This window comes from Pleurodeles waltl, chromosome 7 (genome assembly GCF_031143425.1).
Source record: "Pleurodeles waltl isolate 20211129_DDA chromosome 7, aPleWal1.hap1.20221129, whole genome shotgun sequence".
NCBI lineage: Eukaryota > Metazoa > Chordata > Amphibia > Caudata > Salamandridae > Pleurodeles > Pleurodeles waltl.
Genome location: NC_090446.1, coordinates 1,072,791,241 through 1,072,808,626, shown reverse-complemented (window position 1 = coordinate 1,072,808,626; position 17,386 = coordinate 1,072,791,241).

The window sequence follows — 17,386 nt, the reverse complement described above, 5'->3', positions numbered from 1 at the left end:
GGTCCCTTACGGGCCCCACCAAAGCTAAGAGCATTTTTCTTTTAATGTTGGAAAAATCCACAGATCCGGATCCGCAGATTTTCCTGGCAATAGTTTTTTTTTAAAAGGTCAGATTCATACCTTTTTATAATCTGCCCCCAGGTAGGCCAGGTCAGAGGGGCATTGGGGGCTTTAAAAAGGAGGGAATGCAACATACACCTTTGTCTTAGGGGGCACCTGCACTGCCGACAAAGTCAGATACCGCAAACAAAAGCAAATGGATCAGCAAGCAGGCTGAAACACACACAACTGTAGGAATACAACATAAATTACTCAGGAAAAACATTAAGATACAAAAGGAATTATAAGACAAATGTGCACTCAAAACAAAACAACTCTGTGGGTTTATTAAGTAGTGGAGCAGAAAAGCCCAAGTACATCGGCCAGTCCATTTAAATTACAACAATAGAACAGTGTTATCTGCCAGGGAACCTCCACAGGAAGGAGCATAAAAGGGGCAGGCAGGCACCTCAGGGATCATCCTTGGGGGGATAGATTTAAGAGGGGGGATTTGGACTTGGGCTTGGGAGGGGTGGTCTTCTTTTTGAGAGGGGTGGGCTTCTTCTTGGGGAGAAGAGGTATGGGTGCTTGCTGGTGGGGCAGGGGAGGCCATAGAGGTAGAAGGGAGGGGCTGGGAAATGGGTGAGAGCCTCTTGGGTTTGGGGTGGGGTTTAATGGAACAGGGAAAAGGTTAAGGTCAAACAAAATAACTTTCTGAGGGATATGGGGACAGTCATCAAAAGGTGGGGTCAGGATTTGGAGATCAAGGGAGGGGTTTTCTGCTGTGTTGGTATGGATGTCATGGGTGCGTGCTTCTGGGAGAAATGCTTGTGTTTGGTGGGTGTTTGTTGGGTGGGTGAGTATGTGAGTTTGTGTGTCTTGGGGGTCTGGGAGGTAGAGGTGCTAGGGGATGGAGTGGTGCTTATGTGTGTGGCAGATGGGGTGATCACTGAGTGTATGCTGGAAGTGGCAGATATGTGCGTGTATGTAGTTGCAGTGTCTGTGGGTATGATAGATGTGGTGGATATCGGGGGGTCTACTGGGGTGGTATCAGTGGATATGATGGGTGTGGTGGGTGTGTCACTAACTATTGGTGTAGTGCTTGTGGGTATGCTTGATGTTGTTCATGTGCTGCTGGTGGTAGTAGGGGTGTCAAGGGAAGTTGTGACTGTTGTTGTGTCTGTGGGTTGTTGTTGTTTGCTTGTGTGCTGGTGTGTTTTGGGGTGCTTTGTGTTTGTATGAGCTCTTCTTGTGTGTTGATGTAGATGCTTGCAGATCTGTCTGTGTGCTTTGGCTAATTAGTGAAAGGAGGGATTTTAAGTGGGAAGAGGGAGGTGGAGAGGGGACAGAAGGTGAGGGGGTGACTGGCTGCCATTGGTTGGAGGCCAGAGCCTGAAAAGATCTCTGTAGGCTAGACATTGCACCATGACTGCCTTCAAGCAATGCATTGGTCTGCTGTAGCTGACTTGCCAATCTCTGAATGGCATTCACAGTGGCTGTCTGACCCACAGAGATACCTCTCAGAGGTCCAGAGCCTCCTCACTGAGAGCAGCAGGGGTAAGAGGGGTTAGGGTGGAGGTGCCTGTGGCAACGGAGATACCTGCTGGCATAGGCAACTTGGTGGTGAGCAACAGGGAGGGCGGTGATAGATCGGGGTGGCAGACAAGGATGGTACAGGGGATGCCCTGATGGGTCCACTAAGGAGTGTCCACTGGAGGAATAATTTGATGATGATGATGATAATGTTGTGCTCTCTCCTGTGGCACTCCCCTTGCCCTCCAGGCCCCTGGGTCCATCTATGTTGATGGTGTCATGATCTGTAGTTTTATGGCCAAAGGCTTCCCCACTCGGCTGTGCCCGTTCTCTTTCACTTGCCGGTGCTGATGTTGCAAATACAAAGAGAAATAGGGTCATCACATGTCCATGATCACACTTAAACAACAGCTCAGAGTAGCAAACAGTACCATGATGTTGAGTAAGCCCCAGCAACAAACTCCACCTAAGTGGCGCATACATGTGCTATACCATATGCATGCATGCCATCTGAACTGTCAACAGTTGCCCACAGCAACATCAGGATGTCAACTACAATTGCATGGCTGAAGATGTGCAATCACAATGACCACTTAACCATTAGGAGACACCATCACCCTCAAAGCTTTGCCTCATGGAGCAGACCACAGTCAACTGCTGGGATACAATAGTAGGCTAATGCAAAATACATTTCCACAGATCCCACACAAAGTCATGCCCACATCTATTTGTCACATACATGATGACCCAACAATGAGAAATAATAATACAAAATCATTCCATGGTGATGATAATTGTACAATATCTTGGAGAAGGTGACATGGAAATACCCATGTCACAATGGAAACATATCAACAATGTACACTTCACCAAATTAAATTTGTCCCACTAGAGTAATGGAGGTAGTATTAATGTTGCTCAGATAGGCCACACATGTGGCATGGAAATTGGCACTTTAGACATCATGTGCAATATGTCAGGGAGAGAAGTCCCCAAAATTCAAAACACAGTGAATCAACAATCCTTAGGGTAATCACCACTAACGTCTGGCACCCATTGTTATAACATATTCTGAGTGCATCAGCAGAATCCATTAGTCCCTTGAATGTTGGAGAGGCCCTGAGACTTGCAAGCACTTGTTGTAGGCCCTCAATATGTTGCCCAATTGCAAGCTACATCACTCACCACATTTTGGTCATGTAAACCGACATGATTGTCTATTGATGAATGCCTGTACCCTAATACATGTTATTTCTATATAACTGCAAGTCACTCCTTGATGAACGCCAACAGTCTGGGCACAAACCTTACCCATTACACATGTGCAGTGCACTTTTCCACCTGATGCCACATTTCTCTGAGGGAATACAGACATCACTCCATCATAATCATTAGACCAAGCATGAAACTGCAGCTCACAAATCTTTCATAAAGAAAAAGGAACAAATGCTGACATGTGGGCACAAGGATTGATGGCAATAGCGATGACACATAAATCATGTCAATAGACATTTCCCACTTACCAAGGGAAAATAGTGATCTTTAGCTGCATCCAAACAACAATGTAATCCCTGTCACATGTATGTTGGACAACTTCATATTACAGAATGCAGTGAGGCACCAGCACTAGCAACAGCACCCATCATACGCTGAAGACAACTAGCTCCTGGGTGGAAGATTCTTATGTACACATTTACCCAAACATATGGCAGAGGACAGTGCTCCATCACCTACTTACCTTTAGCCTGGAACATTTAGGAGGAGTGGTCTGTTGCATAGAAACTACATTTACAACAGCAACAAACAGTGCTTGATTAATCAATGTACACAGCCATATGTCATCCCTGGAGAGCAAGTGGTTTGTGAATTCCACACAGTTGGGTCCTAGGTCCCTCGGACAATAGGCAAGGCAGATCAGTATACAACACATGGCATGTCTACACAATCACTCACCTACTGAGTGACACATGGCTCAACCATAATTGCCAGGGGGAGCTTTCAGAACCTAACACAGTCACTTGGCAATGGGACAGGCAGGAATATGCCCTGTACTCACCCCTTTGTGGCTGCTATGCTACTCTCAAATGCTTATCTAGCTCTGGATAGGCCACTAACAAAATGTGGGCCATGGTCTAACGGGCACCCCACCTATATTGGGAGGGCAGCCCCAGGTGGCCTTGGCGATCTTCAGGGGCCAGCGTCTCAAGTCATCCTGTTGTCTAGTGACAAGTTATATTTAGCATCTCCCACTTTCGCACATGCCCAGTAAGATCTGCAGCTGTTAGTAATCAGTAACAGACAGTAATGTGTCAACTAGTCCTTGAAAACTGTTAGCCCCTCCTACCTGTCGACTGTGCATTTCCATATGACCTTATATGTATATAAGTCTTGCTTCTATAATTGTACCACCTTCTTTTAGCCCCTGCGTGGGTATAAAAGGACCATGCTCTCTTAGTTCAGTGTGCTACTTCAAACATTACCGAAGGGTGCTGTTTGAACTGTAGTACCACCTCATGAGGTTTAATAAACTTTGTCTTTTATTTCAGTTTCTGTGCCAACTTCTTCCTATATGGTCTGAGGACTTTGGGCAGAGAAGGGCAAACCCCTTGCACTAGTAGGCCTTGCTGAGGCTTACTTCAACAACCCCACCTTTTTCTGCAGTGGATGCTCCGCCAGCTGTAGATCCCCTGCACTTTCTTGGTGATGGCTCACTATATTCCCTTCTTTTGATGGGTGTTGACCTGCATGGATACAAAGACAAATCAAGAGGTCATGTTCACAAGTCTCATCACAAATGGTCACATACATGTCAGTATTATCAAGCGCTAATGCCCCTATTTGTCAATACTCCCTAAGTGTGACACATACAAGCCAAACAGTACAGGGACATGACCACAGGTATACATTTCTCAATCTGCAGACCAACCTACCACCCTGTCAGGCCCTATAATAACTAAACAAGCTAGTGATATCATATGGGCCATGCCTTGGCAACCTGTCTGAAATGTGAGCCACTATGAGACACATCACACCTCTGCGGCTTCTGAAGGGTAAATTCCTCAGGCATAAATGGACCAACACATTCACAGTATGTGAGAATGACTCTCTACATACAGGGGGTCATTACAACCTCGGCGGTCTTTTAACAAGACCGCTGAGAGACCGCCGTGCGGAAGACCGCCAGTAGTGGCGGTTGCCGCTCGGCGTATTATGACCGTTGGCTGCTCTCTGTCCTTTTTCTGATGGAGAGCCGCCAACAGCTATACTGGCGGCCGGCGGGGAAGTGGAGGTTGCTCGACCTCCACCGCCACGCCAACAGAACACCGCCCAGCTAATCACGTCCTGTGATTCTGCGCGGCGGTGTTCTGTTGGCGGTGTGGTGTCGGAAGAGCAGCCCCCATGGCTCCCGTCCCCTCCCGGAGGATCGACGGAACAGGTAAGTCGATCGTCCGTTAGGGAAGGGAGGTGGGGGGTGTTGTGTGTTGTGTGGGTGCATGGGGGTGTGCGTCTGTGTATGTAGAGGGGGTGTGTGAGTGCGTGTATGCTTGCGGGTGTGTTGCATGTTTTGGGAATGAGTGCGAGTATGTCTGTATGTATGTCTGTATGGATGTGTGCATGTATGTCTGTGTATGGTGCGTGTCTGACTGAGTGTGTGTATGTAGGCATGTATGTCGGTGTGTGTGCGTGTGTGTGTTGGTGGTGCCTGCGTGCATGTCGTGTGTGTGTGTGTTATGTGATGTTGGGGGTCGGGGTAGGGAGGGGGGCCCTGCCACCTTTGGGGGGTGGCAGGCGTGGTGGGGGGTGTAGGGGAGGGAGTCGGGGTGGGGGAGACCCCTATCAGTGCCAGGGAAGGAAGTCCCTGGCACGGATAGTGCTTACCGCCATGGATTTCATGGCGGTTCCTACCGATGGAAATCCACGGCGGTAGGCCGGGTCAAAATACCGGCGGCAGTATTGAGACGGCTGCCGGGCTGGAGACCCAGGTCTCCAGCCCAGCGGTCGTTTCCGCCCTGGCGGGCAGAACGGAGAAGCGGCTTGTTGGCGGTCTTACCGCCGCTTTAACACCGTCCGCCAGGGTTGTAATGACCCCCACAGTCTCTACAGGGAATTGCCAGAGTACAAACTCAAACATTACACTTGGGTAACAATAAAGGGACTGGCATGGTTGGTACAGAAAGTGTCTACATAGGCATAACCAATGCAGACTGATGCCACTTCAGGTGGTGGGGTTCTGTGTTATGTACCTGTACCACAAAACATGCTTTTGGACAAATGTGTCCATCCTACAGAGATGGCATCTAACAAGCAAAGGCTTGCATTGTCCAGTTTCTGCTATGTGACCAAGCTACCAAGGCCCTCATTATGACATTGGCAGAAATCCGTTTGCAATATTATGCACACACCAAACGACAGAATACTCCCACATACACAAATCCGCCAGCCAAAAGGTCAGTGGTAAACTGTTGGTACCAACACCCGTACCGTTATGCCAACAAAACAACGCCCACCACATTATGATGCAGAAGTCACCACGGCGGACATTCAATGGCGGTAAACCATTGGCGGTATACACCGCCGTGCTCAGAATGGACATCCAAAAACTAAACTACACAACATTGGCCAATTAAAAAAAACACACACCTGACACCCATACACACAGCACACCCACCCACACCACTATGAAAAACACACCCACATTAACCACAAACCCTTACAAATATAATTCATTGCCACCAGACAGACATAAAGACCACTGTGACAACTACACACACACACCCATACATCCCTCACACACTCCACTACGCATACCCAACCACAGTACCCAACATCCACATACTTTCACACCATACGACACCCATGGCTCCACGAAGGCACAACCGTTTTACAGATGAGGAGTTGCGGGTCATGGTGGAGGAAATAGTCAGGGTACAGCCACAGCTCTTTGGAGCACAGGTCTAGCAGATATCCATTGCAAGGAAGATGGAGCTATGACAGAGAATCGTGGACAGGGTGAATGCTGTGGGACAACATCCAAGAACAATGGACAACATCAGGAAGAGGTGGAACGACCTACGGGGGAAGGTATGTTCTGTGGCAGCAAGGAACCAGCTCGCCATACAGAGGACTGGTGGTTTACCCCCAACTTCTCCCCCACAGCTCACAGCATGGGAGGAGCAAGTCTTGGCAATACTGCATCCAGAGGGACTCAATGGAGTAGCCAAAGGACTGGACACTGGTAAGTCAACATTTACCACTTATCATCCCCCATACCTGCATCCCATCTAACCCCCTCACCCTCACTCCGATCACTCCACTCCATCCCACACTCTGCACCAATGCAGATGACTAACCCCAATGCCAAGCTCTCCCAGCCCTGCATGGACATCCATCACCAAATCATGCACAGCATAAGGAAACTCACAATCCCACAATACATGATCATACACATTCAAAGGTGGCAGGACAACAGCAACGATAGAGGGGAAGCTAGGAATGTACAATATGTCACAAGCATGAAGCATAATACATCACTTACATCACTACAGGTGACCCAGCCAATCTCAGTGGAGAGGAAGTGCCACGACTCTCCAGTTCCCCAACAGAAGATGCACTCAGTGATGACAGTAACCCTGGACTTCTGGATTTAGATGAACTATCTGGCCAATCAGGGACCGCTGGACAGTCGGTCACCCCAGCCCACTCACAGTCCTGCACAGAGCCTCCCCCATCAGTACCCACCCAGCATCCCACACCTCTGTCCCCAGGACACATCAATCAGCAGTGTGCCCACCTGTACAGGGACCCTAGTCCACACCTTGCCCCCAAGACAATCAGGGACCTGGAGTCAGTGGCAGTGGGCACACCGTTCATGGGACAGGGGCACAGGGCAACAGGGACACTGGAAGGACTGCTGTGCACCAGGGGGAGGACAGGCCCAGGGAACCGACTCTCCAGGAGGCACTCACTAATGTCATGGGGGCTTACCAATAATCCCAGGACACGATGGGCCAGATCATTGACAACATGCAGGAGAACAAGCTTCTGCAGGAGGACCACCATCAGGAGATCAGGGAGGGCTTGCAGGCCCGCAACACCACCAAGATCTCTATTAACCACACCTTGTACCTCTGTAGCTGGGCCATCACTTTTGGGATGCTGCTATTCCTCAGGACAAAGGCATCATGCACCAACCCAGGATACTTGGCAGTGATGTGGGAGATGTACTGGTCCGCCAGGCACACCATTTGCTCATTCAGTGAGTGGAAACTCTTACGATTACTGAACACCTATGGATTCTGGCATGGGGGCAAACCAATACCGTCAATCATCAATATTGGAGATTTGCCCCATTGCATAGATCCTGCCTTCACAGTGGCCAAATCTTCAAACTGGGGGAAAGCAATGTAGCTGCACCTGTGTTTCACCAATGCAGACAAAACCCTTGGCAGCATGATTGAGAACATTGGCTGTGACATTTCTGCTCCCAAGTCCACTGTCACTTGGAAAGAACCAGTTGCCAGAAAATGGAGCACTGATAGAACTTGCCCAAGAGGGGGAAACCCAGTGGGATGACGGATAGCTGATATCATGTCAGGCTCCAATTGGGCACACAGCTCTGTGATTGTGGCCCTGTCCAGTCTATAAGTCAGAATAATGTGCCTGCCCTTCAGTGTATCCAAGTCCACAAGGGGTCTGTACACAGGGGATTGTCTTCTCCTCCCATTCATCTGCAGCAGTAGGTATCAAAGGGACACAAGAGTGAGTACACTGTCACAATTTGAACAATGGAGTCCCCACCTCAGTGTACATAGTGCATTTACGTGATGGGACAATGGGAATGGCAAGGTGTAGGAAAGTACCATCTTGCCTGGCATGTTACCCCCATGTTTCACTGTATATATGTTGTTTTAGTTGCATGTGTCACTGGGACCCTGCCAGCCAGGGCCCCAGTGCTCATAAGTGTGCCCTGTATGTGTAACCTGTGTGATGACTAACTGTTTCACTGAGGCTCTGCTAACCAGAACCTCAGTGGTTATGCTCTCATTTCTTTCCAAATTGTCACTAACAGGCTAGTGACCAATTTCACCAATTTACATTGGCATACCGGAACACCCTTATAATTCCCTAGCATATGGTACTGAGGTACCCAGGGTATTGGGGTTCCAGGAGATCCCTATGGGCTGCAGCATTTCTTTTGCCACCCATAGGGAGATCTGACAATTCTTACACAGGCCTGCCACAGCAGCCTGAGTGAAATAACGTCCACGTTATTTCACAGCCATTTACCACTGCACTTAAGTAACTTATAAGTCACCTATATGTCTAACCTTTACCTGGTAAAGGTTGGGTGCTAAGTTACTTAGTGTGTGGGCACCCTGGCACTAGCCAAGGTGCCCCCACATTGTTCAGGGCAAATTCCCCGGACTTAGTGAGTGCGGAGACACCATTACACGCGTGCACTATACATATATCACTACATATGTATAGCGTCACAATAGTAACTCTGAACATGGCCATGTAACATGTCTAAGATCATGGAATTGTCACCCCAATGCCATTCTGGCATTGAGGAGACAATTCCATGATCCCCCGAGTCTCTAGCACAGACCCGGGTACTGCCAAACTACCTTTCCCGGGGTTTCACTGCAGCTGCTGCTGCTGCCAACCCCTCAGACAGGTTTCTGCCCTCCTGGGGTCCAGCCATGCTTGGCCCAGGAAGGCAGAAAAAAGGACTTCCTCAGAGGGAGGGTGTTACACCCTCTCCCTTTGGAAAAAGGTGTCAGGGCTGGGGAGGAGTAGCCTCCCCCAGCCTCTGGAAATGCTTTGATGGGCACAGATGGTGGCCATCTCTGCATAAGCCAGTCTACACCGGTTCAGGGATCCCCCAGCCCTGCTCTGGCGTGAAACTGGACAAAGGAAAGGGGAGTGACCACTCCCCTGACCTGCACCTCCCCTGGGAGGTGCACAGAGCTCCTCCAGTGTGCACCAGACCTCTGCCATCTTGTAAACAGAGGTGCTGCTGGCACACTGGACTGCTCTGAGTGGCCAGTGCCAGCAGGTGACGTCAGAGACTCCTTCTGATAGGCTCTTACCTGTGTTGCTAGCCTATCCTCCTTCCTAAGTAGCCAAACCTCCTTTTCTGGCTATTTAGGGTCTCTGCTGTGGGGAATTCTTTAGATAACGAATGCAAGAGCTCATCAGAGTTCCTCTGCATCTCTCTCTTCACCTTCTACCACGGAATCGACCGCTGACTGCTCTGGACGCCTGCCATTGCTTCACACAAACTTTGCCTACAGGCACATGAGCAGTCGTCCTGGCACACATGGCCACATTCTAGTCTGTGAGGAGGGAAAAGACAATGAAGTACAGAGAAAACTGTGCACATGAGGTACTTACATGCTCCTCTGGTGCACCTTAGAGCTGTCAATAAAGGGGTAGGGCCTCATCCCCTAGCCTCTCCAGCTCCTCTGGAGAGAAGGCAGGGGCCCTATTGCCTGCTGGACATGGCATGATTGAGCGGTTCTTAATGTCCAGTGGAATAGATCAGGCAGCTGCCATTTTAGAGGCCTACAATGTGGTATTGGGATTCAAAAACTGCATCACACCTCCGAAAATGTTGTTTTGAGCTCACAAACATGCTTATTCTGTCTTGTCATGTGGGTACTACTACTCAAACACCATTGCAGCAGATTGCAGGGCACAGATGGCATTTTACAGAGGGGCACAGTCCACCCCCGCCGAAGGTCATTTCAGTGGTCGGGATATCGAGCCACATATCGAGGGGCAATTGAAATGCACATATTTGAGTTTGGTCCAGATACATGTTGTGAACACATGTGTGGAAAACCATGGGGGTCACTGTGAGGTGTACTGGTTGCTATGTCTATCCCTTCTAAAGTGCCTTGTCACATGTTATCATTGACATGCATTATGTATGTGGGTGGGGACACAATGACTAATGTAAGAACTCAATTCTTGTCATACATAGGTACCCAGCGAGAGGGAGGATGAGTCAACCACCTGTCTACCGTCTACTGCCAGACCTCCAGAATATGGAAGAATGACACATCACCCTCCTGTATTGTCTTAATTGGCAAACAATAGTGGACTATTGTTGACTGTTGGAGACTGATCTGATGCCAGCTATTAGTTATCCAACCAGCATACCACCCATTGTAAACGTCATGTCAGTATTGTGCTTCCTAGCCGCAGGGTCATTCCAGCATACAGTGGCCCTGTCAGCTGGCATGTCCCAACCTATGTTCAGTCTGGTTTTGAAGGATGTCCTCTCAGCAATGTTGAAACAGCTGGACAGATATATCCAGTGTCCCCTACAAGAGTATTTAGGCCCATGTGAAGACTCACTTTTATGGTTTTGCACACCTTCCACATGTGATGATGAGGGCCATTGCTGGCACATATGTTAGCTTGGTCCCACCATGCAAATGAACAACTATACTGCAACATAAAGAACTTCCATTCCATCAATGTGTAAGATGTATGTTAGGCAGATCTATACATTTCACAGCTCTGTGCCAATTATCCAGGTTCAGCCCATGATTCCTTCATTGTGCAGAACAGCACTATCCCATACCTGATGTCACAACTGTACCTACAGAGGGCCTGGCTGGTCAGTAGATCTCATCTGTCCTGTTTTTGTGGTGCTACAATTCTGATAAGAGGGACACATTGTTGCCCATCTGTGTCATTCCTTAGCAGGAGACTCTGCACATCCAAACCGTCCTTGGTTGTTGAATAGGGTCTTTGGTTGTCAGTCAGGTTACCCCCTGTCAAGCAAAGACCCTCACTCTTGTCAGGGTAAATCACACACAATAAAAATTATCCTGTGCCCACCCTCTGGTAGTTTGACACTGAGCAGCCAGGCTTAACTTAGAAGGCAATGTGTAAAGTATTTGTGCAATAAGTCATGCAGTAACACCACAAAAAGAAACCACACAGGTTTAGAAAATATATTTATCTGATTAATTTAAGGTTAAAACAAGCAAGGTTTGATAATCTCTAGTTGGAAATATCACTTTGATATCAGTAAGAAAAGTTTTAATTTCTTAAAGCAACAATTGTCTCTTGAAAGCACAAAGTATCATGCACGAAGACCACAGAGGAGGAGATGTATGGAAAACGAAGGGTGTGCATCAGATTTCCGGGTGCACGCAGACGATGCGTTGATTCTTTTCCACGCGGCAAGGGCTTTGTGGCAAATTCTGGCATGCAGGCTTGAGGAATAGTCAACAGAGTGAATATGTGACACACAAAGGAGGTCCTTTAGGAAGAGGTAAGTTGCTGGCAATTGTAGGTGTCTTGTTATCTGCACCTCCTGTAGTCTTTGCTGGATGCCCCAGCTTGTGTGGTGGAGTTGATTTGCTGCTACAGAGACAGGAGTGTCTATGGTGGGGTGACTGGCACTAATGAAGGGCCTGATGTTGCTGTGCCAAAGGAAGAGATAGATTGTTGTTGACAAACCCTTTTAAGGGTACTGTTGATGTTCCTCAACATCCCTGTTAGGGGGGCCATTGGTATTGTGGGCCTCCCACTGCTCATGCATATCCCTATGGATGTCCCTCTGCAGGTGCTTGATCTCCAAGAGTTCTGTAAGTACCAGGCCCATCATGCTGTGGGACTCCTAATAGACCCTAAGATGTGGCTGATGAGGTCTTGGTCAGGAGCATCTCCAGTGACCTCACCCCACTGTCCCTCAGCATCCTTCCCAAGCACTCTACCCCCAAAGGCCTGTGCCCTTGCCACTGAGTGCCCCCTCCCACTGGTTCCAGGACCATCATTTTCCAAGGTGTTGTGCTAAAACTCAGGATCCTGGACTGGGGGACACAAGATGGTAGATACTGTCCTAGGGACATAGGTTGGGGGACGAATGTCTGCCTGTGATGTTGATGCAACCGGGCTGAGAGCTTTTGATGTGATCACAGTGAGACTCACTACTGGGGCCTGGCCAGGTTGCCTAGATTGGCCTGAACCGTTCTCAACGTCCAGATGTCCAGAAGTGTCTTCTTCACTGAGGGCTTCATCCAGGCAGGAAGTGTCAGTCTCTTTAGTGGCCTCCGTGTGCCCAGTGCAGGTCTACCTGTTGATGTGAAAAATACAATGCTCCTGTTTATATTGCAACATCTACCTCCAAATGTTTACAGTGGCATTTTGCAAAGCCCTTGTACATAGTTGATTTGCAGGTTATCCTTTTGTGGCAGGTACCCAAGATATTGGTTGCTTTGACCTGACATTTGTGAAGCATGGCAATTCCATTTAAGTCAAGCAGCTACAGAAATGTGCAGGTAATAGCACTTGAGAGGATGGGCTGAGAGTTACATCTTGTCATCAGTGCAGGAAAAACAGTGGCTGGGCAGGGTGTGGCTTTGAACATTTTCAGGCTTGGTTTATTGTCAAACAGGCAGACCCAGGAGTTTTTTGTATATCTGATTAGAGTCATCATGTGGTCACTGCTCTGTGAATTTGTCTACTGCCAATAACATTCTGGTGATGCATCGTGCGTCATTTAGGATTCTTGATTTGTACACAGGGTACTGTGTACTTCCTGTCCTCAATATGTTAATATTGGGGCAGCATGTCAAGATGGAGCTAAATAGCAAAAAGCATCACTGAGTTGGACATGAGCTGAATCATTCCCTCCCAGGTGAGTAAGCCTCAATTGAGAGTTAGCAGACAAGGGTTTTTGGACAAATAACCACTGTTTGGGAGTTTAGAGTCACTTGAACAGTGCCTCCAGGGAGTTGTAGTCAGGTCACTCTCACTACTACCCAACATTTGACAATAGGTATCCTCCCAGGTTACTAAACATAATTTAAAAATTCACTAGCAGATGCAGTGTAACAAGTGGACACTGTGCTGGTGATTTGATTTAAGGGAACAGACCCTCTGGGAGTTGCAGTCATGTCAGCCTATGTACTGCACAAAGTATACACATGTTATCCACCCAGGTGAGTACACTTCCACTGAGAGTTAACAAACAAGGGTATTAGGTCAAGTTAACACTGGGCTTGTGTTTGGAGTTGGAAAGACAGAGCCTTCTGGCCATGGCAGTCATGTCACTCCCTCTACTTCATTCACTTGAGAAATGTCATCCCCAAGTGAATATACTTCATATGTGAGTTCCAAAACCTGTTATTTGGAGAAGAGAACATTGGATTGGTGGTTGGAGTGACAGTAAAAGAGCCTCCTACGAGTTGAAGTTGTGTAATTTTGTATACTATACACACTATACAAATGGTTTCCTCCCAGGCGAGTACACATCAATAGAGAATTAAAACACAGGGATCTTTGGAGAAGAGAATACTGTGCTGGGGTTTGGAGTAACAGAAATTGGGCCTGCTGGGAGTTGTAGTCATGTCACTCTCTAGTCCCCACACTATAGAAATGTTATCTTCCCAGGTGAGTACACTACAGCTGAGAGTTAATAAACAAGGGTATTTGGAGAGGAAAACACGGGGATGGCTGAATGGAGTAACAGTAAAAGAACCTCCTGGCCTTAGCAGTCATTTCAGTCCATGTACTACACACACTATTCGTATGTTATCCTCTCAGGTGAGAACACTACAATTTGGAGTTAACAAACAGGGGTATTTAGTTAAGAGGACACAGGGCTGGCTGAGTGGAGTAACAGTAACATTGCTTCCTGGCCTTAGCAGTCATGTCAGTCCCTGTACTACACATACCATTCATACGTTATCCTCCCAGTTAAGTACACTACAATTAGAAGTGAACAAACAAGGGTATTTGAAGAAGGTGACACTGTGCTGATGGCTTGAGTAACAGTAACAGTGCCTGCTGTGAGTTGTAGTCCTGTCAGTCCCTGTACTACACACACTTAACAAATGTTATCCTCCCAGGTGGGTACACTTCAATTGGGAGTTTCAAACAGGGATATTTGGAGAAGAAAACACTGGTCTGGTGTTTGGAGTTGTAGCACAATGCCTGCTGGGAGTTGCAGTCATGTAACTCCCTGTAATACACACACTATACACTGATTTCATCCCCCCTCAGGTGAGTACACTTCAATTGTGAGATGCCAGTCAGGGGTCTTTGGACAGGTGGACAATGGACTGGTATGTGGAGTGACAGTAAATGTGGCAAAAGATGAGCAGTGAGCATGCTGACATTTTTAGTGTTGTGACTTACCAGATTCCACTTTCCCTGGTATTCTTGTCAAGCCCTCAGGATGCAGGATGGCCAAGACCTTCTCCTCCCAGGGACAGAGCTATAAGTGGGAGGGCCACCACTACTCTTCCTGGACTGCAGCGGGTGCCTGGAGACCAGGGAACAAACCTTTCCCCTGACGTCATTTCACTTCTTCCTGAAAGCTTTCCTTGTGTGCAGGTTGCTGCCTACAGCATTCACTTCGTCAACTACCCTGTCCCACATTTCCAGTTTCCTACTGAGAGGAGTGTGCAGGACTTATGCTCCAAACAATTGTGGCTCTACTCGTATGATTTCATCCACCATGACTCTCAACTCTTCAACTGTGAAACAGGGATTTTTTGCAATGCGGTATGGTGGAAAAAAATAGAAAAGTGACAGTGTCTTACTAAAGAGAGGTAGCACAAAAGGGTATGATCAGACACAAGTGTGTGCAGGTTGTTGTATGGGATAGTGAAAAAAATGGTGCCTTGTCTCTATGCTGTAGCGGAAAAAGTCACTCTGTCTTGCTGGGTCTTGCTCTGGAAATGCAAAGCATTGTAGTGTGTGTGAGGATGTGTTTTATAGTATCCTTTGCAGGTGTGTCCAGTGTGGAAATGTGTATCAGCTGTGTTGTTTTCAAATCCCTCCAATGTGCCATTGTGTATTTCTTTAGTGACCACAAACCGCTGAGGCTGACCAGCAGGGGTTCCCACCACTGTGACTTTGGGCATGTAATACGGTCAGTGGTTTGTCACTGTGATATCGGGCTGGAGTTCGGACTGCCTATTTCCAGGCCTCTGTGCCGCTGGCAGTCTGCCTTTTTCGGTTGCTGTCCTACCTGCCTCACTCGTAAAATGGAGGTCTGTAAGACCACCAACATGGTGGTATTTTTGGGACCGTCAATATGGCCATCTGGCGGCAAACTCATAATGAGGCCATAAATGTGACTTGAAAAGTGCAGTCAGCATTTAGATCAAATTTAATGCTGGTCACTTTTGTGAAAGTGGCAACTCTTTGACCCAACTGCTCCAGTGGCTTTGCAGAGGCAGTGTGACTGAGACAGTTTTCTGCCAGTCTGGGGAGACGTGTGCACAACTCCCAGGCCAGGACCAAAGAGTGTTTTGCCACACTGTAGGTGTGACCTACTCCACCGGTGGGCTGCAAAGGGTGTTAGCCCAAAAGACAGGATTCAAGATGATGCTGCCTTTGAAGGGCTGCTACAACAACACTCCTGTGTAGGAAGACTTTAGTTTCCCTAGATAGGGTAGAGCCAGGGCCAAGGTAACGAAAACCATGTTCAGAACCAGTGCAGTCCATGTTAGCCACACCCCGGGAGTGGGCTAACAAGTTCCTTACACTTGAGGAAGACTTCGGCCATGTTGCTTGTGGCATGCAAAAAGCACTCTGGGATAGCCTGATGCCACATCACCTGAACTGTGTCACCAGATTGGAGGCAACCAAGTAGCCCATTAGCTAATGACTGCATTTGCACCTCATGGCACTTTACTGGGATATATTGGACAGCAGTGGCACATGAGACTTTAGATTTGTATCGAGGATGAAAAGAAGATCAATTTGGAGCAACTGCATCTGCTGCACTTTGAGCTAATGGAGTTTGGACATTGATCTGCATGCCTGGCTTAGAGATATGTTGATTCCCAGCCCCAATCTGAAGCAGTTACTCCATGACTCAGTTGGCTGCTCCACCACTTTCCCCCAGAACAGCACTACCCCACCTGCATGCCATCACAAACTCCCACCTTCACCCTCACAGCCATCACCCCAACAACCCACAGATACCCCACTAGCACAAATCCACACATTTCAAAATCAAGCCCTGCATGTAACACCAATGCATGGACACCCATCACAAAAGCATGTCCAGTAGAGAGACTCACTCATGCCCCAAAATCACCAATCACACAAGGGCCATGACAATAATGCAAGCACAGGAGTAGAGGGTACCTCACCCATTGCACAAGATGGCACACACAGATACAATAACTATGTATTTACACCTCAACAGGACCCCTACCCAACGTCACCGGACAGGAGGTGCCAGACATATCCAGTCCCCCCACAGAAGAGGCCCACAGTGATGACAGCAGCTCTGCACGCCTGGGTCAAGATGACCAGCCCGGCCCATCAGGGACCTCGGGACATTCAGTTCCCCTGACACAGTCACAAACCACCACTGAACCTCCCCCCTCAGGAAACACCACAACAGCACCCACTCAGCGGGCCCATCCCTCTGTCCCCAGGACACGTCAATCAGCAGTGTGTCCACCACTACACGGAACCCAGGCAACCCCACTAACACAAGACGATTAGGGACCTGGGGGCAGTGGGCACACGGTTCAGGGGACAGAGGCACAGGATAAAAGGGAAGCTGGGAGGACTGCTGTGCGACAGGGGGAGGACAGGCCCAGGGAACCACTCTCCATGAGGCACTCTCCAATATCATGGGAGCTTTCCACTAGGAGACCATGGGCACGGTACTGGGCAAGTTTCAGGGGACCCAGCGGCTGCAGGAGGAACACTACCTGGGGATCAGGGAGGACTTGAAGTCCATCAACACCACCCTGGTCACAATTGCAGGGGTGCTGGCAGACCTTGTCAACACCAGGAGGAACACAGTGGCACACCAATG